The following is a 26,038-nucleotide window of genomic DNA, read 5'->3' as shown; positions in this document are numbered from 1 at the left end:
GCTTATTTTTAATCCAATCAAACTGTAAATAAATTTATCTCCAACTGCCAGCTGCTAACGAGAAGAAGTGGAATAATGATGACTCCACCCGCCGAGGCTGCCAGGAGCATCGTCGTCGTCGTCGTCGTCTTCGTCGGTTTCCGGCTGTGCAGCGAGTCTGCCGCTGACGCTGTAATCAAAAAGGATAAATTAGTGCTGCATTAAGTTGGATTGCTGAGAAGGGGGTTCGTGGGAGGTTCGCTCGTGTTGTTTGCTAGATTTTTGTTTGAGCCGAGAATGGACTTGCATTGCTCTGAAGATGCAGTTGAAGGAAGTAATTCTCCGGGGACAAACATGAGGTAAGAAGATTTTGATAAATTACCTTGACATGACCACTTATCCGGCGAGAGATATCCGAATTCCCGCTTGCACGTACAGATCATTTGTCCTTTGCAGTAAGCATTCGGGATGCAGTGACTGTCGTAGAGGCAGCGCTTACCGACGGCTTGTTTTTTTTTTCGGTTTTCGGACGTTGGCGTTATCCATTGTCGCCGCATTGGTTCCAGCGGTGGCAATTTCGGGGGCGAGAATTGGGAACAAAAAAATAGATGGAGATGGATTAGTTAGTTGCTTTTTCCTGTGCAGGCTGGGGAATTCCTGTGAATTATTTCCGTAATATTTCAGAGAATTTACAACTGTTAGAAAATTCTCCGAGAGCCCCATTTAGTTAAAATTAACCAAAGATTGTCACTTGAATCGAGTGAACCGATCCTTCTACCTCAATAAATCAAACATATTTTCTTCCATTATGAAACATCACCAAAAGTGTCGGAATAATATTTGCAGATAAAATCAATTTCACAAACGACGTTTACCTCTTCCAAACTGACTCTACCGGGTTCCGTTTCAGCCTGCTCCCACGTTCCGCCTCATCAAGTCATGTTCTATAAGTGAATTTTCATCTCTCTTGTACACACACACCCAGGACTCCATACACAACACCTTCTCCGGTACTCTTGTCACACGTGCTTGCTTTCCCCGGTTCTTTGGGATCCTTTTTTTTCCCCTCGTAGGTAGGTGCCTACTCTCCTGTGTTTGGATCTGCACACAGAAAAGTGACGTCCAGAGAGTCATAAAACATTGAACGCACGTTCACTTCTCGACTCAGGGGTCCGGAATTTCGGTCCCCTTGCCATCTTTGGATGATTATCTCGAGTGAGGGGCAACATGTTCTTGGACAAGTATTGCAATCGTTGGCCGAATGCTTCGTGGGAAACTCTTCTTCCCTTCGAGATGAATTTATCTGAATTTTGGGCCGACTGAGTTAGGCTCAAACAGTGTGCTAAATGTTCGTCTCACTCACCTATAGTCTGCCATAAATTTCCTTCTTGCCAGAAAATTTAATATTCATCTCATACGATTCCGGTACATTTGTTTATCATTGCTGCATGTGTAGTTCAGCTCTTCTCCGTACATAACATGGGTACAATCCTTTTTTCCCCAGCATCATTGTTGCTCCTGTCGTTTGCATGAAGTGTTCAATGAACACAACCCAATCGGAAACGAAAACAGGACGGGACAAAATAGAGTGTGTGCGAGTGGAGAAAATGTATTTAAATTGTGTTATTTGTTTGTACGTTCACGGAATAAACGGTTCAATGTTGCTGGATTGTCACCGTGCCGTGCTTGGGGAAAGATGTGACTTCCAGCGAACGTAGCTCTTCCCGGCTCGGAATGTGTGTGTATTGAAGTGCATGTTGCCATCATCATCATCATCATCGTAGTGGCAGCAGTGAAGAAAAATGCACGCGCCAAAGGCTTTATCTATTTGCTCCACCGACTGATGGCAGAAATGATCAAACGTTTACTCATAGTTGAACTCCTCTCAGGTGGAAACAGGATTTCACGCGGCAACTTGGAGTCGTCGTTTTCCAACTGGGGGTGTTTTGCACTTTGAGTATTGATATGTTGAGTGGTATAAGTGGTAAAATCATCTTTTTGGAATACGTGATACCAACTGAAACATTACGTCTGCATTTGCTTAACGAAGTATTACTACTACCTAAAGCTACAAGAAATTGAGCAGCAAGTGCAAAATATTACCTACTTATTTTTGACCTTGTTTTATTCTTATTCCTCATCGATCCTTGTTTGGACTCTACCCGAGGTTAATCCGGCTTGGACATCGATTTGAAAATTCCTCTTCGATCCGTCGGATTCTTATAGTAATCTACTTGGAAGCAGGACTGTCATCTGAACACTCAATGTGCGCAATGTACTGATTTTCTGAAATAAACAAAGTGAGAATCAAGCAAACACAAAGTTTGCTTGTCTTGTCACCCTGCGCAAGTGTAAAGCATCGGAGAAAAGAAAACAGACACACACACCCAGAAATAAAGAAAGCTCAATGTGTAGCCATCGCTCAGACGGCTCCGCCGCAAAGAGCGCCACTCAGTGTAAGGTTGCAAATGGGAAAATTCTTCTTCGTTATGCCCTTCTTTATCTCCTATACATGCAGTCGTGATAAGCATAGTCTGCAAAGAATTCAAAGAAGACATTAGCGCTTGTTGTATTATATTCGCTCCCTGCGCCGCACGGATTGTACCGCTCATTGTGTGGATCGCTTTCTCACAGATTAGTTGGAAAAGAGTGTGCTAAGTAAATGGGAGAACCACACACTCTTAGCCGAGTGTAGTGAGATGCATGCACAAAGTTGCTTTGCTAACGCTCTGAGGTGCTTTCCAGCCCTGCTTGGAAGTCGATTTGGAGAAACTTTTCTCTGCCGCCATCTCGCCTAAACGCAAAAGAAAAGGTCAATCTCTTGATCCCCATTCTCATGAAATGCAACAGAGCTGCAAAAATTTCTGAGAACTTTTGCTAAACATTCTAGAACTTCCCAGAAAATCCAAGCACTTCTTAAAAATTCCAAAAAATATTAAAGAACTTTCCAGAAGCTTCGGTAACTACTCAGTAGCTCTGAGAATTTCACAGATGTTCCGGAGACTTCCCATAAATTTTGATAACTTCACAGAAGATCCATCAACCTCCCAGAAGTTCTGTGTCCTTCTCCGAAAATTTCGAGTACTGCTAGAGGAAGATCTTCTAGATATTGGAACGTCCCATAAATTCCGACAGTTTAGCAGAAGACCCTCGTAGACCCTAGCAGATCTGAGAACTTCCCAGAAAATCGTAGAACTTTCCAAAAGATTCGAGAATTGCCCAGAAAATCTAAAAAAAAAGAAACTTCTCAGAAATTCCAAAAACTTCCTAGAAGATCGGAGAACTTCTTAAAACTTTCCTGATTTTCCGATAGCTTCTCATAAGTTCCAAGAATTTCTCAGAAGATCTGTGAACTTCTCAAAACAATCCGTGCATATACAACAAATTCCGCAAACATCCCAAACATTCCGTGAGCTTTGCAGTTGTATACATTCTCCAGAAAATTCAAGAATATCGCAGAAATTTCGAGAATATCCCACAGTTTTCGAGAAAATCCGAGAGCTTTACAGAAGTTCTATACATTTTCCAGATAATTCAAGAACATCCCAGAATATGCGGAAGCTTTCCAAAAATTTCTAAAACATCCCATCAGTTCCGAGAGCTTTCCAGAATTTCCTAAAGCTTGCCAGAAATTCCAATAACCTCTCAGAAGATTTGAGAATTTTCCGAGTATTTCCCAGAATTTCCGACAGATTCCTTCAAGATGCGTGCTCTGAACATCCGAGAACTTCCCAAATTTTTTGTGAGCTTCCTAGAAATTTATTCCAATAACTGTTCGGAAGATCCTTAAATTTCCCAGAATTTCCGAGAACCATCCAAAAATTCCGAGAACTTCCTAGAAGAACTTCTCAAAGTTTAATTAACTTTCTAGAAATGCTGAGAACTTCGTAGAAGATCTGTAATTTTTCCAGAACTACCTAGAACTTCTTTCGAACTTTCGAAATCTTCTTAGAAGATGCGAGAACTTCCCAGAAGTTTCCAAAATTGCCCAGAAATTCCGAGAAGTTTCATAATTTTCATAATTTCCAAGATCTTCCCAAAATTTTCGAGAAGTTTCCTCAAGATAAATGTCAACATCGTGTGGTTTTGCTACTTGTGCTATTTCAAGTCGTAGTTTTATTCGTTATTTTTCGTGTCTTATCTAGTCAAAAAATATTTATTTCTTGACCAAGTTTTTCGTTTTAATCATCCGGACATTATTGTTAAAAAATTGTGCTCGTAAAGTAGTTATTCGAAGTACAATTTAACTGTTTTTTGTCCGCGCTGTGCTGTGCTATAGAGTTGTTTTTGTTCATTCTTCACCTACGTGCTATTGTTGAAACAGCACTCAATCATCCTGAGCTTGTTTGTCATCACCGTCCTACCGCCAACTTTTGTTCCTGCAAGAAGTCTAATTAAAGGCGTTTGACCGTTCAACTGCCAGCATGGAGACAAATTGTGCCAAGTGCTCGTTGGAAATTACTGGCATTGAGTATGTGACTTGCCGAGGATACTGTGGCAGTGTGTTTCACATGACGTGTTCCGGAGTGTCTCGTGCCCTGTCTGGTTACTTCACATCCCATCGGAAAAACCTCTTCGATAAATGTGCGGAACTTTTTGAGAATTCGCACCTCCGATCCATCACCAATTTGGCAGTTGAAAAATCACCGCTGCTTTCTCTCACGGAAGCTATCACGAATTTGCAGACGGAAATTAAACAGTTGTCATCAAAGCCTGTCCCGTCAATTCTGCCACCTGCTGTCAACCGATGGCCAACACTTGAAGCAACTCGACGATCAAAACGATTTCGTGGATCCGACTCTGTGGTGCCTAAAACATCTGAGTGTCAGTATGATTCAAAACTGTTGGGTCAGAACGTCATCTCTGTACCTACATGTGAAAAACCGGCGGCAAAATTCTGGCTCTACTTGTCCCGTATCCAACGTGATGTGAGCAACGAAGCAATCTCTGAAATGGTGAAAGCCAACCTGGAACTCGAAAATGAACCTGATGTTGTGAAATTGGTCGCCAAAGGAACCGACACCAGTAACATGACCTTTATTTCATTCAAAGTCGGTCTAGACCCAGCTTTGAAGAAGAGAGCTTTGGATCCGTCATCTTGGCCCGAAGGAGTTCTATTCCGTGAATTCGAAGATCACTCGGCTCAAAAATTTCGGAGACCATCTGGTGTGAATCTAACACCCACGCCAGTGACACCGCAGACGACGTTTGCAGCAAATCAACCGATGGATGGACCCCGGGACGCGCAAAAATAAGCATTTTGGAAGCCTCTTATCCACTCAGCACAGTCGCGCCGATAAATGGTGAATGCAGTCGAAGTCGTCCCGGCCCTGTGTCTGATGTGCGAGAAGAGGTCTTCCAGCTTGCTTGTCTAGGCAAGTATCAACATAATTTTCATAATTTCCTGCCTGATGATGATTCCCTCCTCAGATCACCAACTTGTTCTGCCGGGAGTACCTCCAGCCAACATGGACAACGCCTTGAACGTCCCCTATCTATGTCGGGACGCGCCGAAAATTCCTACACGCCGGCATCTCGTGACAACAGTTGTGGAATTGCTGGTGACAACGATGTTTGGCTTTACTTCCAAAACGTACGTGGTCTAAGAACCAAAATTGACGACCTGGTTGTAGCGGTATGTGATTGCAATTACGATGTCATCATATTGATAGAAACGGGCCTTGACGACAGCATCAACTCACTGCAACTTTTTGGTACTGACTTTAATGTATTTCGCTGCGATCGCAGTGCTCGTAATAGCCAGAAAGCGAAGTTTGGAGGAGTGCTTATTGCCGTGGCCAGCGTTTACAAGTCTGTTGAGATAAAGACTATTAATGGTAGTAACCTGGAACAAGTAAGTGTGTCTGCCTGTATTCGCGGAAAGCGGTTCGTGCTTTGCGCTGTATATATTCCTCCAGATCGTAGTCGGGACGTAGGTGTTATCGATGCCCATTTAGCTACTCTTCGTGAATTACGTGATGCAACTCCAGATGGTGACCTTTTGCTTGCTTGTGGTGACTACAATCAACCACGTCGGTTTGTGAAGGCTGTTATGACGACAGAAACATTGAGAACCTGGTCATAAAGAAATGCATAAATACAGCCCATTCGGTTCACTACGTTCCAAGCACGATGATTTTAGCAAAGCGGGTATAGATGCGACTGTTCTAATACAGCTTTCATTCGTTCGTGCGTGCGCTGTTACCAATACACTTCGAATTCAGATCTGAACGTACGGTAGCAAGCGGTAGTAAAGCACACAAAGCAACAGTCAATTCAGGTATAAACCAACTGTCGCGAGGAGGCTGTACTTTTTGGAAGCCTGCTCTGAACCTTTCCAAGGAGACCGTTTGTCGCTCTTCAAGAGGCTGAAGACCAGCCAGGCGGTGGACCTCAGAATTTTGGGTCCGTGGAGGACTGTTTAGGATCATCCTAAGGATCTTGTTCTGGAGTTTGAGGTAATGGCACATAGCACAACTCTCCCAGATTGGCGTTCCGTACTCAATGGTGGGGAGGATGACTTGCTTGTGGACGTCAAGCTTATTTTTAAGGGAAACGGTGGACTTTCTGTTGATAAGTGGGTAGAGCGACCTAAGCAAGATGTTGCACTTGGTGGATGTTTTGTTCACATGGGATCGGAATAGCAACTTGCTGTCAAGACGACTTCACTCGACCATTCAATGGGAGTGTTATCAAGGTGGACTTTTGAGTTACCAGGCGGAACAAGCCGAGGTGAGTTGGAGTGCGGAAATAGTATGGTCTGTGTTTTAGCTGCATTGATACAAATCTTCCAGCTTTTGAAAGAGTCGGACAGAACATCCAGGCCTGATTGGAGTTTTCTCGTCAGAGCACGGATCACTCGACCCTTATAGATGATGGCAGGGGAGGGGAGGAACGTCTGACGTGAAGATGTTGAATAGGATAGGCCCAAGCAGGCTACCCTGAGGGACCCCTGCATCAACGTTGAACATATCAGAGGGGACATTGTTCAAGTAGACCTGGAATGATCTGGCCGACAAGTAGTTTTTGATGATCTTCACGAGGTAGATCGGAAAGTTGTATCGATGCAGCTTGTACACTAGACCATCATGCCAGACATTGTCGAACGCCTTCTCGACATCCATTGCAGATGTATTGGAAACGGACTTATTCCGCTTGATGATGTTAGTAACCCGTGCGAGTTGGTGGATGGTAGAGTGGCCTTTCCTAAACCCGAATTGTTCTTTGAGAAATAACATGTCATTTGAAAACACCAGCAGACGGCTGAGTATAAGATTTTCGAATAGCTTCGAGATGGAGGACAAGAGGCTGATGGGGCGATAGCTTTTGGCACTGGTAGGGTCTTCGCCAGGCTTGTGAGTTGGAATGACTTTGGCTAACTTCCAGCATGCAGGGAAGTAGCCAAGCATCAAACTCTTATTGAAGACCACTGCAAGGTGCTTGAAGAAGTCAACATTCAAGTTTTTCAACTCGAGGTTGACCACTCCATTGACACCAGCGGCCTTCATGTTCTTGGTTGATTTAATCGCAGCTATCACCTCATCAGCCGATATTCTACTTTCGTCAGGGACAACTACGGGGGTGGCAGCAACTCTAGACATTGCCTCTGATAGTGCAGGCTCATGGGGACTCCAAAGTGTTGCCCAAGAGCATTGGCCTTTTCCACTGGGGTTATTAGCAAAGATGGATCCGAATTTTGGTTAGGAGAGGAAAGGGGAGGAATGGGCATCGGCTTATACTTCAAAATCTTTGCCATTTTCCAGAATGGCTTAGCACCATCTGGGAGTGAGTGAATTTTGTTTGCAAAGTCCGCATTTCTGAGATCCACCATCCTGGCTTGGATGATTTTGTTCAAACGGTTGCAATTGGTCTTCAGGATAGGCAGACCAGTACGCTGGTACCGGGAAATTGCTTCATCGATGGAGCGCACACACCAGTCAACGTCTTCGAACGATTCCGGTTGGACATCGTAGTCTACAGCGGTGTCGACGCAGTGTTGGAACTGACCCCAGTCGGCACGATGATAGTTGCGCCGGAAAGCTTGAAATCGGTTAACGGTGGATCCCACCACAGCCACCACCGGATAGTGGTCGGAGCTGAGTTCTTGAACGACGACTGGTTTAGAGATGTTGGCAAGGCTATCTTCTGGTTTGAGATGGGTCTCGGTAAAGATACCGACGTCAATGTTGTGTTCATTCAGGAATGAGGCTAGCTCGGTCTTTTTTGCTCGGATTGAAGTGATTGTTTTCAAAAGCAGATACGTCTTATCCAGCCTAGATTTCTTATCCAGGGGCTGGGCTTGAAAAGGTATTTTTGTGATCGAATATGTAAGAAAGGAGGGACTCCGGATGTTAATCTAGAGGTACCATACATGTTTTAACCGCACTGCCCTCTGTTAACAATTAACGGTACTAAGTGTATGCGTAATTTCCGATGCATGTCACCATTAAGAACAGCAGTGACATGGGGCGCATACATATCGAAAACCAATGAGTTGCCAGTTTTAAATTTACCACTACACCCCGATTACCATACGTTAAACTTGTCCAGTTTCCAATTACCCCATATTTCAAAATATTTCAAAATGTCATAAACCTACCTCTTTCTCAAACATGAACGGATTTCTGAGAATTGAGCCACTATTAAAAATCGTCCCAAAGCCCCAACCCATTAAACAAAAATACGCACCTCCAATGCACGACTTTCCGGCTTCGCCCGGTTGATATCCCTCGGCACACTCGCAGCTCTGCTTTCGACTGTCACACATGTAGGCATACGGCCGGCAATCCTCCAACGCCGAGCAGTATTGTCCAAGTTCTGGTCAGGAAAAAGGAGAAAAAATGCTATATCAGCCAAAAAACCAAAATACAGCCTACAGAACTAGAAGGGAAAAACCGAAACGTTCAATCATTGTCGCATCCGAAGAGAAAGTCCTGTGTGCGTCTGGGACTGAGATTTCCCTCCAGGGACTAGACTTTTTTCGTCGTCGTCCTCGTCGGTCACACACACACAGCAGTAGAATAACAGAACCAGGTGAAATGAACAAGACAAAAGTGAATTATTTCTGGCCCATAATGTCAGCAAGGTACCGCTGCTTCTTTGGCTCGTCGTACGACAACGACATTCGTTCGTTCGGGGGCTCTGTCCGAGACACGATGATTGAATCAATCATGTTGCCGGAATTGACCATTTCCATCAATCATTCCGTGCTCCCGTGGAGACGGAAATTAAACCTACCATCAACAATGGGGGCGGGATGGCGGCGTCGCAAACTTTCCAAGTTTGTCCTTGTTGTTGAAGCGTTGATACCTTGATTACGCATTCACCGCACACCCCTAATTGGAAATTATCTCCGTTCGGGAGTGCTGCTGGAGAAGAGACAGAGATCTGCGTTCAGCTCGCTAATTTCCTGTTTTAAAATTTCCTGCCCCCCCCCCCTCCCCGTTGTTAAATCGATACCCGTGTGCTTTTCTACCCACAACGAAAAAGGATTCGATCCAAGTCAATCCGGGATTAGCCTCGATGTTCGGCTTCGTATGTGCCGGTCGGTCGGTCGGTCGGTGGCGGAAGTAGCCCAAGCAACTGTCTTTCAATAAATTAAGTTGGCAGGCAGTTCGTTCGACGATGTCAGTTGAGCTGCGTGCATTCTCGACCTCACCTAATCGAAGCTTATCCTTCCGAATGACGACGATCGGATTTCGCCGACCGTAATCGATGCACGTGTCGTGTTGGCATAGGTACCTACATGCCAGTTACTTGTGGAGCATCCTTGGGCTTTGGGCGGAGAACTTTAATTAAATTTATTCAACCATTCCGCAGGCCATGTTGTTGCTTCAGTCTAGTCAGTCTCCAGAATGGGCTGCTGTCGGGAATGGGGCTGGAGACAGGATTAGACTCATGTTTGCTTGCTACCAGCTACTGAGACATTTTCGAGGAATCGGGTAATCGGAGCTTAGCCGGGTAAATTATGCTGCTGGAATCGATGGAGGGATTAAGGGCGGGTTCGAGAATTCTATGCGCTGGCTGCTGAATGGTGGTTTAGAGTAACGTGTATGTTGTGGTGTTTTTCGGGTGAAATGGAGTTCAACAACTTTGTGACTGGCTTGAATATGGATGACTGGTAAAGTCTCTAAAATGATTGCCGTTGAAGTGACCTGTCAGTAAGGGTTTTTGATTTCCCCAAGCTACCAGAATATCGATTGAACTTACCCTTGAGCAGCGATGGCATAATCATTTGCAGAATGATATTTTTGTTCTGCTCAATATCACGCGTGGTATTGGAACAAAAAACTCATGCAATATCAACCCCTTTTGGTACTGCAAGACTACTCATCCCATGTGAAATTGCAGCTGCGAGTTGACTCGACGCAAAATTGATTCCGTTGCACATCGTTATTTTAGAAGGAGATAGAAAAGTTTGCTGTCTTCCTTTACTCTTCATCCACACCAGACACGAAGTTACTGCTGCCAGCAGCGTTACCAGGTCATTTTCAGAAAAATCAGGACCAGTTAAAATATAAAATCTGGAAAAATCTGGAATGCTCTAAAAAGTCCTGTTTTCAACAAAATGCTTTTGAAATAAAATGGATGTGCCAATCTTCCGTAAAAATCAGTCAATATAATCATCTGGAATTTATTGAAAGTACCAGAATGCTTATGAATTACATGTTTAAATAAATTATGTAAAGCAAATAACTTGTTAGCATCAACAAGTTAGAAAAAGTATTGGCACAATGTGCCCAAAAAGTTTAAATATCCATTACACAGAATTTCAAAAAATAAGTTAAATTTTGATATTTAACATACTGCAGAAAATATTTTTAACCCGTAATTTTTTTTTAAAAAGCATGAGAAACAAAGAATCAAGCAACTTTGATGAACTGATTTTTTTTTTAAATAATAGTCGATGTTGCCTTTATTATTTGATGCAATACCAGAATATGTTTGAAAGATTTTATTAGTTCTGGATTATTCTAATATTACCCTGAGGTTGATTAGACTTACAATTTAATTCTTGACAACAAACAACACACAACACCAGACATTTTTTTTATGAAAAATTCACCTGGCTGAAGTGCGAACCAAAGCCTCACATCGTGATACTCACATACTCATTTTTTATAGCCGCAAACCAGCAAAGTTTTTCTGAATTTTGCCGAGCTGGAACTTCAGCAATCCATCCAGCTAAATATTATAGTTGAACGACCAGCAAAACAAACTGACGCAGAAGTGACATCTCATTACCGTTTAACCAGCAATATTTCACTGATTTTTTCAGCAAAGCTAACCAACATGTATCGGCTTTGGAAGAAAACTTGTTCAACTAGGCTCATTTATTTATTGGGCAAACATAACAGAATATTAGCAGTCAAAAATTGCAACAGTCGTATAGACAAAACCCGAGCGATTTCGCTCTTGACTAGGGTTCCTGCTCTGAAATCAAATGGTAAAGTATTGCCATATTGGTTCAATGATAAAGTTCATAAACTTACTTCATAATTGCACGATGATGCTGTTAAAAAGGCACTTCCTACCCGACTTTCTATTCTTGAATATAAAGAACACAGGAATGGGAAACGCAAATTGATCGACAGTTTGACAGATTATGCAGTTAACTGATCATCCAGCAACAGGATTGCTGTTTGTTCAGTAAACACTGCTTTTGCTGGAAGCAGTTCAGCAATTTATTTTGCTGGAACTCGATTCCATTTTTGGTGTGCACACACATCTTACCTAAACTACGGGTAACTTCACTATTTGCATCAACATTACGAATAATTTTATGCCAAAGAATAATTTTACTATATAACTCAAATCAAAGTCTGAAAGCGTCGTCTGAGGATCATGAAATGATTCTAAATTCTTGAATTTATATTTTTCTGGGTCTCAGATCATAATTTTTTTGCTAGTTTGAATTTACTTAATTTACTAAATTCACAGGATATATTCGTCATTTTTTTCAGAGTTCCATTTGTATCATCCTAGAATTCCATCATACTTCTTTTCTGGATTCCCCTATAATAATTTTGATAATCTCCAAACTTTTTCAGCATCATTCTAGAAGTTCTCAGAAAAACTCTCTTGGTACGCATCATCTCTTGTAATCTTCTAGATATCACTCTACAATTCCATAATTCCCTCAAACTGGTAATAATTTCCAACAATTCGCACTATTTGGCTCCATTTAATTTATGAAATTCCCTCAGATTATTGTTAAAAAAATCACTTTTTAGAATGATCGGCACACTCTTTCTTAAAATTTAATTAAAATGAATCTCCCTAGAATCCTTGAACAGAATTCCATTGAAATTATTTTCACGATTCCCATCAGCATACTCATTGTATTCCTCCCCGATTTTGTTACAAATGCTCCCAGCAATTCATTGAATTTGTCATCATCGTTCCTAAAGTATGATCTTAAGAATTTTCTATGATTTCTCTTCCGAGTTATATTTAATTTCTTCACAAAATCGCCCAGCAATTGTCATCAGAGTTATGGAACTCTTCTCAGAATAAACTTGAAATCCTCCTATGATTTTACAAGGAACTCACTTCACACTATACTGTCAACTATTTCCAGAATTACCTTAAAATTATGAAATTCTAGGGCAATTCAGAATTCTAAAGCAATTCAGACTGCTAACTCAATATTCACAGGTACTTCAAAAAGTGCTAAGAATTACTCTAAATTCTTTAATTAAATCTCAAAAAATCTCAACAACATACTTCAAAGTCCTGGTAGTTGTCTAGATTCAAAAGCCTTGCTAATTTGCCAAAGCTCAATTTATTGTTTTCAATCCTGAACAGAGACATCAATCTAAATTGCAAAATTATGAAAATTCCTTCATATTGAAATTTTGATTTTCTTATCCAGGATTCCACAAAATAAATCATAGCCAAAATCGAAACAAAAATTCCATGTAAAAAGAATCCAGGCCCGATATTTAAAAAAAAAAAATAAAGGGTTTTTTTCAGACAATAATCTAAAAATGTCTCAATTTTCATGATTCTGCAACCCATTAACATGCAACCATGTTGTAACAATTCCATGTACGATGTTGCAATAATTTCCAACCTTGATGGTCGTTAATAATTAAAGCAGCAAGTTTAACTTTTTATTTTTTTTTTTTGGTTGGAAAGTAAACCAATTTTAGTGATATTTTTAAAGCAATTTGTTTAAAAAGTCTGGGAAAATCTGGAACAGATTTAAAAAATCAGGATATATACGTGGTCTGTCTGTGTATCTGGCAAGACGACTGAAAAGCTGGAAAATCCAGATAAATCTGGAATACTGGTAACGCTGGCTGCCAGTGGTGATGGAAGCTTCGGGTCGCGTTCGGGTGTTTAGCAAAAAATCTTCAAACTCAAACTCATTTCTAGTTCTGGAACATCCATATTTTCCACAAATTTTAAACTTGAATTGTTTTCAAAATTCCGGGCTAAACGTTATTAAAATACAAGGAATTTTCTAGAACCTGGAGTTAAATCCTCTGCACAGTTTTAAATTCTCTTGTAATTTAATTATAATTTCTAAGGATCATTCCAAGGGAGATGGAAAACCAATATTCGAGAAAAACACCAATCTGCAATCTGCTTTTGAGATAGTTCTGAGGAATTTCAGATTTCACGTGAAAGCTGAGATAATTTTGAGTAGATATTCAAGAAAATCCTGAATTGGATTCAACGTGTATTTTAATGAACGCTCATTTAAATTTCTGGGGATTAGTTCATGATAATTCTGAGCACATTTCTCAAAGGATAAATCCAATGGCAATCTTTCAAGAAATTAGTGGGAAAAATTGAATCTGGAGCATAATTCCTTGGATATTTTAGTAAAAACACTTTTGGAGGTGGGGGTATGCTAAATGGAGGATTACAATTAAATCTGAAAAGAACTCCAGGAAAACTTCCTTCTTTATCTACTGTGTTACCTGACTTATAACGAATATACGTTGTATACGAGTACCCCGAATACGGGTGCACGACGTTAGGCATACGGTCGTTAGGCATAATGTACGATAGGCATAATGGAAGTTGGGCATAATCTACCCGATGAATTCCAGAAGGATGATAATGGGGACCGTCTATTGATTGCTGACTTCGATGACAATAATGAATGAGCCTTAATTTTTGGAACTCATGAAACTTGCGACGTCTTGGACAGGCAAAGTATTGGGTTACAGATGGTACGTTTGCCACAGTTCCTTGTTTGTTTCGGCAACTCGACACTGTTCATGGAAGTATCGCTCCCTCACATCACCAGACGGTTCCGCTAGTTTTCATTCTGATGACAACAAAAACAGAATCGTTGTATCGAAAAGTATGGCAGGAAATCCTGGAAGCAGCAGATATGTTTTTTTGTTATTGAATGAAAAACCACAGAATTCACCATTCTTCATTTCATGAGCTGTTCTTTGGCATCATATTTTATTCAACCTTAGCTGTTTTTTGTTATTGAAGGAAAAATCACAAAATTCACCATTCTTTATTTCATGAGCTGTTATTTGAGAAAAACATTTGACAATTGCAATATGTGCGTAAGAATATATTACAATAAATGTGTGATTTTTTTTATTTCTAGATGCGATTGATTTCAAGATATAGTTCAAAACTATGCTGAGTTTTCATTGCCAGATTACTTAACCGCTAGCGCTACTAATCTTGCATCTAAGTAAATATGTAGCTTAGTCACAAACGATATGATAAATAATGGATTCCAAACTGTGCTTATTAAATAAACTATGTTTGTTCACGCTTAGCCTAATTTAAGGATTGTTTACCATGCTCGAAACATGTTTCTACACCGTTCGAAAAATTCATGTAAATTTCTGCGAGATATAGCGCACATAAAATTAACGCTAGATTTGCCTTAATTTACGCAATATTTCGTGTAAATTTAAGCGCAATATCGCATAAATTAGCAATATTGTATGTAAGCTTATAAACGATTTCGCTGTTTATGCCAAGTATAGCTCAAAATTAAACGAAGGGAGAATTTACGCGATAGTTAAAATTCAGAATGTTTTTCTGTGTAGAGTTGCACAGCAGCAAGGTATTTTATGCCTAAAGTTCATTATGCCTAACGTATATTATGCCTAACATTCATTATGCCTAATGACTTTATGCCTAACGTCCATTATGCCTAACGTCCGTATGCCTAATGGGGTACACTTCCCGAATACAACGTATGACTCGTCTAATTTTGCATAGCATTTGCAATGTAAAATTAGACGAACTATACGTTGTATTCGGGGTACTCGTATACAACGTATATACGTTATAAGTTAGGTAACACAGTAGCTTTCCATGCTCGTTAATGGTGGCCTGTTTGTATGAATAAATGTTTCACTGTACTATCTGGTTCAGATTTTGATCCCTCCCTTTCCCTCTCCCAGGAACAGAAGAAAATGGAACAACATACGCCCTCCAGTTAGTGTCAAAAAGTACAGTGAGGGATACATATATTCATACAAACAGGCCGCCATTACCATGGAAAGAGCGACTCCAATTGATGAGCTATTCATTTTTGGGGACTTTAACCTAGCAGGCGTTTCGTTAAGACCATCCCATAGCGGCTTTCTCTATCGAGATCCAGAACGTTCTGTATTTCATGCAGGAGCTATCGGCCTTCTCGATAACTATAGCGTAGCAACGCTTTCTCAAATTAACTACGTAGTCAACGAGAACAACCGTAGTTTGGACCTCTGCTTCGTGAGCACTCAGGACAATGCTCCGTTCATTTTCACAGCACCTTGTCCACTAGTTAAGCTTGTTCCGCACCACCCTCCTCTGATTGTCACTGTTGAGGACAATCTCGTTCGTGATTTCGATAGTCTTCCTGCTGCGGTTTCTTATGACTTTCGAAAGGCCGACCATCGAAGCATTGTAGATGTGTTGTCAAACATGGACTGGGAGAACATTCTCGATCATGACGACGTTGAGGCCGCTGCGCAAACTTTTTCTCGTGTCTTGGCATATGTCATTGACAGACACGTCCCGAAAAGAATTCAACGCAAAGACTCTCACCCTCCCTGGCAGACGATTGAGCTGCGTAGGTTGAAGTCGATCAAGAGAGCAGCATTGAGAAGATTTACGAAGTATCGAACGCTTCCTCTGAAACATCACTACGTGAGGCTTAATCACGAGTATCAGCGAGCCAGTCGTCGATGCTTTCTGCGATTTCAACGAGGTATTCAGCGTAACCTTAAACTTCACCCGAAATCCTTCTGGAACTACGTGAACGAGCAACGCAGAGAATCTGGCCTCCCATCGTCAATGGAATTGAACAGTGAAGTCGCTTCCACTCCGCAGGATATTTGTCGCCTTTTTTCTGTCAATTTTGCCAGTGTGTTCAATGATGAGAGACTAAGTGACGACCATGTTTCCCTCGCAGCCAGGAACATCCCACTAAATGGTCAAACGCTGAGTGCAATTGATGTCAACGTTGAGATGATTTCTAACGCTGCAACGCAGCTCAAATCGTCCTTCAACCCTGGACCCGATGGAGTTCCGTCCGTGTTTTTGAAGAAACATATTGCTTGCTTGTTAACTCCACTTCACCGTCTATTCCGAATGTCTCTCTCCAGTGGTATATTTCCATCCTTCTGGAAATGTGCACACATGTTTCCTGTCCACAAAAAGGGAAGCAAACGAGCCGTGGAGAACTATCGTGGAATTACATCGCTGAGTGCTGTTTCGAAACTATTCGAGCTTGTTATTATGGCACCGTTGCTCTCTCACAGCAAGCAGTATCTGAGTGCTGATCAACACGGGTTTACTGGCGGTCGCTCTACAACCACCAATCTGCTATGCCTCACATCCTACATTACCGATAGTATGACTGAACGGGTACAGACGGACGTTATATATACCGATCTATCCGCGGCATTCGATAAGTTGAATCATGACATTGCGATTGCTAAACTTGACAGGCTTGGGGTGAGCGGTAATCTCTTGAGTTGGTTCCGTTCGTATCTTACTGGTCGCCAACTTATGGTTGCTATAGGAGATTGCAAATCAGCTAGCTTCTTTGCCACATCAGGTATACCGCAGGGAAGCCATCTGGGACCGTTGATTTTTCTACTCTACTTCAACGACGTGAACCTGGTTATCGAAGGACCTCGATTAGCATATGCAGACGACCTCAAAATATTTTTACGAATTTGCTCGATCTCTGACTGCCACAATCTTCAACATCAGCTTAATGTCTTTGCCAGTTGGTGTACTTTAAATCGAATGGTAGTGAACCCAGCAAAGTGCTCTGCCATAACGTTCTAACGAAAAAAGCAACCGATTGTATTCAGCTATGACCTGCTTGGAACGACACTCGAACGCGTGAATCAGGTGAAAGACCTGGGTGTGGTGTTGGATTCACAGCTAACATTCAGGCAACACATTTCTTATGTCATCAATAAGTCGTCTAGGACTTTAGGATTCATCTTCAGGATAGCTAAGAATTTCACCGATGTCTACTGCTTAAAATCTCTTTACTGCTCCCTCGTACGATCGACGCTTGAGTATTGTTCTGCGGTTTGGAATCCGAATTACAACAATGGTGCCGAGAGAATCGAATCTGTTCAACGTCGCTTTCTTCGTTTTGCGCTTCGTAGACTGCCCTGGAGAGATCCGCTTCGGCTGCCCAGCTACGAGAGTCGCTGCCAACTGATAAACCTTGAACCTCTCCGGATTAGAAGGGACACCAACAGAGCTTTGATTATCGTGATAGGGACGAATAGATTGTGAGGCTATCCTAAGGCAAATTGACCTAAACGTGCAACCCCGACCACTCCGTAACAACCTCATGCTGAGACTGCCACTGCGTCGCACGAACTACGGGGCATATGGTGCGATTTGCGGACTACAGCGTGTGTTCAATAGAGTCGCATCTGTATTCGACTTTCACCTCACACGTGATGCGCTTCGTCGGAGATTCTCATCTGTTTTCGCCGGCCGCAGTGACTGACAGAGAAAATTAGTGTATTCCCATTTATGTTTTTTTTACATTCTGACCATGTTGCTTTGTTTTTCTTTCTGTGATTATTTGACATGTAATTTTACTATTATTATTTTTATGATTAGTATTATTAACATCATTTGGGCTACAGCCAGCCTGTTGATGTATGGCAACAATAAACATTACCGAGCATGGAAAGCTGGATAGAATTTCTGGAATGATTCCAAGGGAACTTCGGGAGAATATAAAGTGAACGTTGAGGAGAACTCCGAGTGAATTTTCAAGAAAAAGAGATCTTCGGAACTATTTAAGTCCCTTAATTTTCCTGAAGTTAATTAAAAAGTCTTGAACTTCATTTGTAGTTTGAGAAACCAGCCTGATGCTCACAATACTTCTCTTCAAAAAAAAATTAATTCATCTGAACTTATAGAGACTTCTCTAAAGTTGCTCAATTTTCCGAACGGTCATTGATCTTATCTGAACTGCCATGACATGAGAATGTGACCTAAATCCATTAAGTGAATTGTTCAGGAAACAGATACTTTTGTTTAACCTCGCAATTATTGTGAAAATTATCAAAATTATTACTGGACCTGTTTAGATCAACGCTAAAAATAAGGACGTTGATGTTAAAAAAAGTTTTGAATTTTTCAGCACAAGCAGACAGGCATCTCGGAAAAAAATCCGTTCCCGAAAACGGGAACGGACCGTGAACTAAAAATCACGGCCAGCTATTCAGAACAAAATTTTCTCAAATATACACCGTGAACTATGGTTCACGGCTGTGGTTCACGAATATGGGAACTCTTTTTTTCCCGTGTGGAGAATCATTTACATTCATTTCGTGCATTAATTTACATTCATTTGTCTCTAACTTCTTTCATCAACAGAATTCCGTGAAATAATGTATTAAGTTTTTGTAGGTTTTATAATTAGCTACAACTTTTGGCAGCAATTCAAATCTGTATCTCTTATGCATGATGAATCAGTTCTTTCTAGAATGCTCTCTAATGTTTTTGCAGTTCTCGTCTCAAGTAACATTGCCAGTTTTATCGAGGTTTTAAAGCATTCTACAAGGCCAAATCATGGTCTACCGTATGCGTGATAATGTTTGCACAATCGTACAAATAAGATTCCCGTTTCACCTGTGCATATTGTCTGTTGCAGTGGTGACTGGATTTTTGGGAATATTTTGAGTCGCACTTTGATGGTACGCTGACGAAAAACAACGAACTTTTTGGTTATTTCACGCCTAGAACGCTATTGAGTTTAACACATTTGGAAACAAAAAAGGTGTACCATTTGAATTTAAACACGTCTCAAAATCATTTTCAATCTAATTCATACTTGAAAAACCATATAATTGTTCACAAATAAGTAATTTAGAATTGTTTGCAAGATTGTAAATATTGTGCAAAATTATTTTTACACGTGTTTCGAGTAGAATGCAATGAGAGTGTAAGATCTTGGAATCAAAACAACAACAAAAACCAAAACAGACACTCACTTCGGATAAGCATAATTGTCACTTTGACAACTCTATCTGTCATACGCATGGCCCGCACTTATTTCTTCCCCGCACTTTCAAAGTGCGGAGTCCAGTAAGGTGCAAAATGCGCAATACAATGCCTTGGTTTTCTTTGCATGCACGTAACCTATAGCTCGTACCGTAGTAGGCTGTATAAAAGAAAATGATTTACTTAGTTTGACAGTTGCACCATGACGAAGTGGCAGCGTATTCGTGATTTGTCCCACGCGGAAATGTCGCAAAAAGACATTTCAATCGCCGTGGGAGTGTCCCGGTGGACCGTCAAAAGGGTTTTATACCGAGAAAAGAAAGGACAACTATCCGCGAAAGTGGCCACAGGTCGTCCGAGGTCAGCTCGGGTTCCGCTGCTATCGCTGCTATCAAAAGGAAGATTCGGGTGAATCCAGTGCGATCAATTGCAGGGCGAAATCGAGGGCACGGAAAAAAACTCACATGTTTACCAACTGCATCAGGGAGCTACGAGTCGAACGATGCAAGAAAATCTTGAACTTCCTTAAGCGAAAAAATCCGGTAATCCTGTTCACCGACGAGAGCATGTTCACCGTCGATCCCGTATCAAATTCTAGAACCGACCGGTAGATTAGTTTTCTTCCGGTAAAAGACGTGGCCGACGAGCACAAGAACGTGTCTTCCGATGGCAAAACAAAAATGGACCCGGTGTTCATTCCAGAAGACGACAAGGTCAACACGGAGGTCTACATCTGGATTTTAAGTAAATATGTTCTTCTGTGGATCAAAGAACAGTGCGGTCCGAAGCCAAATGTTGTATTTCAACAAGATGGGGCTCCGTGTCACTCCTCAAACCGCACTCAGAAGTGGTTACAGGAACATCTTTCGTTCTGGGCGAAGGATATGTGGCCGCCACACATTTTTGGTTGAGGAGGGTATATACTCAGATAAAAAAACAACTTTTTTATGTCTTGTTAAATTTGATGAACACCAATGGAAGCATTGAAGATGAAGTCTTTTAAAGAAACTTTTTCCAAGGTGTAAACTTTCCATCTCTCAAGTGGACGAAGTTATAGGGTGAAAATGGACTACATACGGTAGTACCCCCTTAAAACATATTTTTTCACCATAACTTTTTTCTTTGAATTTTCTCGTTTTTTAAATATTGTACAAAGTTGTAAGTGATTAGACAATACACATTTTTGTAGAAGACAGTAAATCGCTATTTCCTTGTTGAAAAGATTTACGCCAGTTGTTACAATTTTTTTATACTATCTTTAAGAGGGTTGATCTTGCAGGTTAGCAGGTATTAGCAGCTAATCACAACGTCATCTCATTCAGCAACTTATACCCTACTGTTTCATATACAATTCATTGGGGGATCCAAGCGGATGCTTAATAAATGTTCAAAAAACGTACCTCAATGTTTTGTTACGTTTTGCTGTTTTCATGAAGATTTTTCTAAGTATGTACATATGTACATGAAGACACAAAACGTGTTGCTGACTGTTAATTATGACAAAAGAAATCATTATGGTGAACATTTGCCCTAGCTATCAAAAGTAAACGGCAATTAAGCAGGTGATAAAACATTTATTCAAACTCTTTTGGCTCTTGTTTGGTTACAATTTTTATTACAGTTGATCGTTCTCCTCCCAATCTTCATCGCTGGATGAACATGGCATATCGTTCTTTAAAATACTCGGTTCTTTCAAAAACTTCAATGCATCTCCTCTGAATAGAATGCTTTTCCTTCTTGGAATCTTTCGCATTGATGAAATCAATGGGTCTGAAGACACCATCAGTCGGCTTAAAATGTCTTGATTTGTGGCTACACTGTTGAATACAACAAAACAACATAAAGCTCAAATATGATTAGAAAATATAAAAAGCATATATCTGTACCGTGAACATTTCCTAGCCCGATGTTCTCGAAAGTTTTTGATGTCCTTATTGCGGCATTCTTGAGGTTCTTCTGATAGAGTACCAACAAAAAGAATAGAAGCTCTTATAATGTCTGCGCCGTGAATCAGGAAAATTCCAGGATTCGTTAGTGCCAACATCAATGACGGGATTAAACGCAAATAAGTTCAAATAAACGTGTTACCGCCTGCTGTTTTGCCATTTAATATTGATAGCTAGTGCAAATGTTCACCATAATGATTTATTTTGTCATAATTAACAGTAAGCAACCCGTTTTTTGTCTTCATTTATGTACATATTTAGAAAAATCTTCATGAAAACAGCAAAACGTAACAAAACATTGAGGTACATTTTTTGAAACTTTACTAAGCATCCCCTTGAATCCCCTTATGAATTTTATATGAAACAGTAGGGTATAAGTTGCTGAATGAAATGACGTTGTCGTTAGCTGCTAATACCTGCTAATACTTGCTAACCTGCATAGTGTAAACAAATTGTAAAAACTGGCGTAAATCCTTTCAACAAAAAGAAATCGATTTATTGTCTTCTGCAAAAATGTGCATTTTCTAAGCACATACAACTTTGTAAAATATTTAATAAACGAGAAAATTCAAAGAAAAAAGTTATGGTGAAAAATCGTTTTTTTAAGGGGGTACTACCGTATGTAGTCCCCTATAACTTCGCCCTATAACTTGGTTCACTTGAGAGATAGAAAGTTTACACCTTGGAAAAAGTTTATTAAAAAGACTTCATCTTCAATGCTTCAATAGGTGTTCATCAAATTTAACAAGACATAAAATAGTAATTTTTTTTATCTGAGTGTATACCCTCCTTAATCAACATTTTTTACTACTTCAATAAAGTACTTAAACAATAAAGAAACATTTTAGAAGACAACAAAAAGCTATACTCAATAGTTTCGTCGCAAATAGCCATGTCCCACTTTTTTTGAATTCGTCCCACTGTGCGCCATCCAGCCCCTATCTTCCGCTGGGTTACTCAATTTGACGCGTCATGAAGGCCAAGGCCTGTTCTAAATGCCACCCGAGTACAGCAAGCCTCAGACAAACATTGACCCGTACATGGAGAGAAATGGATCCAGACTACATTATTAGAACCTGCCGTGCATTCCGGAAGCGTGTGGAGGCCGTAATTGCAGCAAGTGGAAATTCGATCGATGATTAACATAGCTTGAGACTCTGAGAAACATCTCCCCTTAGAATAAATAAAAAAAAATCGAAAGCGAAATATCTGAGGATTTTTTTAAATTTTGACATTGCTTAATGGTACAAAAATTATCACGCATACGGTATATAACTCTCACAAAACCAAAGATGTTACTTAGGGTGAAGCTTGTTGTATTGTCATGAATTTAATAAAACTGTCCTTAAAATGTCTTAGCTTCCGTCAATTTTACTTAACTTATGTAAAAAACTTAAAAATGTAACAGATCTGAAATTCTTCGAAAATTTGGGAATTTCCCTTGAAATTTGGGAACTTCTCAAAAAATTTGCGGTTAATTTTCTGTAACTCACGGAACTTTCCTGGAGTTCCAGAATTTTTGAAGCTTTCGAAAAATCTTTGAAATGTGCCCACATTTTCCATGAAACATTCGTAGAGTTTTCAGATCTTCCCAAAAATTCCGATAAGTTCACAATTCTACAATATCTTGGTTCAGTTCCGAAGAAAATGGAACCCTCCTTAACGCTTTTGAACTTTCCTGCAATTTTCTGGACATTTGTAATGGTCACGACAAATTTCTGATTTTTTCATATTTTATCAGAACTTTTCAAAAGTTCTCTGAAGATCTCCATACTTCCCTGAAATACTCGGCACATATTAAGGGTTCTCTTATTTTTTCTGAAAAAAATTGAAGCTGTCTTGAATTTATCTAATCTCAGGCTTATAGACTTTTAAGCTCATCCAACAGTCAGGACTTTCGGTTCAATTTCTTTATGTCTAGATTTAAGATTAAGATCAATTATGTATAAATGAAATGATAACTTGGCTTTGTAAAGTTTATTCGATTGAACCTGAACAAATAAATTAATTTACAGCAAAAAGTCTGGACTTTCCTGCAGTTACGGGAACAGCATTAAAAATCTCGTTGGAGGCGAACCAGCCCAAGGCTGAAAGCCTCCCTAATAAAGATAAATAATAATAATAAAAATCTCTGAAATTCATAAAAAATCTCTAGATTTAAATGTAAAAATTGGAAAGAAGTTACAGTAATTTCAGAATTACGGAAACTTCATAGGAGTCCAGAGAATTTCAGTGATGTTTAAAGGTTTTCAGGACATTACCTAGAACTTCAGGGACATCTGTTAGCCTAGTCAGCATAAGCATGGTATTACCAAACCAGAGGCGGTGGATTCAATTCCCGGTACGGTCAAGGAAATCTTTTGGGTTGGAAATTTGCTCAACTTTCCACACAATATACAAATGGATGCATTGATGTTGTCATAAAAAGTTACCCAATTCTTATTTGTGAACGATTACAGTCTAAAAAGCATGGTGGGACAGAACAGTATTTAGTGGTTTGGGTTAGCAATTACAAACGATTAAAAAAGTAGCATGTAATGCAACTGTACATGTAATTTTACAGCTTTTGGCATGAAACTGTTTCAAACATGTAAATTTACCAAGAGATGAACCAGCCACTGGCTGAAACTCTCTATAATAAAGCAAAAAAAAAAAAAAAATAAAAAATGTAAATTTACCAGTTTTTCATGTAAGTCTAGATGCAAAAAATGTAATCATAAAACGTTTATTCGAACGAACGAACAAACTATTTTTCCACGTCGACTGACAGATTGCTTCATTACACTTCCCCATTGATCTCAATCATACATCCTCCCACTCAGCCACGGATTCTTTGGCTTGATCTATCTACTCACCTCCCGGTAGGTCGTACTTCTGCTTCGCGGCGGCATAACCCTTCCTGGCCGAGTTCGGGGATGACGGCTTAGTAGTGGCATTGCTTCTGCTGATTTCAACCGTGGCGCTGGTGATGGTGGTGGTGGTGGTGGTGGCAGCGGTGCTAGCTGTTGGCGTTGATGAAGTTTTCCCCGAAACTGCCACGACGGTGCAGCAGCTTTGAAACAGAACCACAAAATGCACGCAGAATACTAAATCACCGAAGATCATTTTCGGAATGCCAAATTGTTCGCAAAACAGCTCTCGAGGGTGGAGGAACTCGGTTTGGAGTTAGCTCATTTACTCTGGCCTGTGCGCGTGGTCGTCTGCCCCCTTGGTTCAGGTAGGTAGGTAGGAAGGTGTCACACTGCGTTCTCGGTTACACCGCCACGTAAGGTCTGGGACGTGCCCCAGTGTAGTTTCCGGAGGGGACAGCAGCGGGGTCGAACACTGTTTTAATTCACTTGCCGTATATTTTTGGCATTTAGCTACAGCTGTTTCCCAGCAGCAATGGAGTCAATGTCGTATGAAGAAGTGTTACTGTAGAGGTGGGCCACTTTGGACAAATGATTCCGGAGGTATGTCGAGTTGTCGCTGGAAGAACAATCGATCCCCAACGGACGGTGTTTGCACTACAAATGCTACTGTATGTTACTGATGAAACTGCTGGTTCCTATGTCGGTTTCACCATTGGCACAATCACACACAGACACACACAAACACACGTGCACTGCACACGATAATTAAAGGAGCGAATCAGCAGCAGTGGGGGGCAAAACGCTTTGCGCCACAAGCACGTAGTTTGGCCAAGTGTCTGCTTCTTCTGCTTTCCCTGTTGGGGCTAATTAGTGCTGAGTGTTTGGCGTGTTTTATTGTGCTGAAATTCGCTTTCCCAGCAGCAGCAGAAGCTCCAGAGGTTAATCTCAGCGTTTCGATTCGATGTGTGAATCTGGAAGAATTTAGAAAAATGATTACACGATCAGAAATCAGCTGACTGTATGGCAGGGAGATGATTCAGGGTTTTTGTTGAATCAGAACGCCAAAAAATACCAGCTGGGAGTGGAACATCGATTCTAATCACATAGACTTCGTCTAAATATTTTGATCGTAGCTCAGAATGGATCGAAAATCAATTTACTAATAATTGATGTTCTACAATGTTTGTCCAGTTTGATGTGCCCATTATGTCCAATATAAGGAAAAATTGGCATTTTTGATAAAATTTAAATAATTTTTGTCGAAAAAGTGTGAACGCATCCGAACATTGCATCCGACAAAATTATCGAGCAGTCCGCTCGAATCAGACCAATAAATCAGATAGTCTAAACGTACCTTTACTGAGCAGAATACCGTGGGTTCAAACCCAAGCTTCTTCACGCTATTGAATCGTTAGGACATCAATTCAGCATATCGTTTACCAAAACGGATCCTGCTGTAATCCCAAAACTTTTATTCAACATCCCAGTGAAGCGAGTTTTACGGCAACATCTTTCAACCCATTCCTTTCCTGAGTAGCATTCGGACGTGGAAGATGCTGGTATTGTCAAGGGGTAATCAACTCTGCACACTATGCCGAACACACAGTATGGCACACTGTTCGGCACGCAAGGGCACACGTTGACAAGTAGGACATACAAGTTATAGTATAAAACGGCATCACTGTCGAATGTTGACGTTTTGCCAATTGTTGCTAAGGTTGACTATTTGGTTTGCTCTATTGGGGTAACAATGGGCTCGAGGATCGTGCCTTGCCATTTTTCGAACAAATT

The 26,038-nt window shown here is 40.6% G+C and overlaps 1 pseudogene; it reads right to left on the bottom strand.

Annotated features, from left to right (window-relative positions):
* Window positions 1-24,589, bottom strand: LOC135713943 (uncharacterized; annotated as a pseudogene).
* Between the last annotated feature and the right edge of the window lie 1,449 nt (window positions 24,590-26,038).

The sequence above is a fragment of the Ochlerotatus camptorhynchus genome, unplaced genomic scaffold (assembly GCF_037179485.1).
Source record: "Ochlerotatus camptorhynchus isolate MF236.1 unplaced genomic scaffold, CSIRO-AGI_Acam_v1.1 ptg000596l, whole genome shotgun sequence".
Classification (NCBI taxonomy): domain Eukaryota; kingdom Metazoa; phylum Arthropoda; class Insecta; order Diptera; family Culicidae; genus Ochlerotatus; species Ochlerotatus camptorhynchus.
The sequence above is the reverse complement of the archived record's forward strand: the minus strand, read 5'-3'. Positions and strand labels throughout refer to the sequence as shown.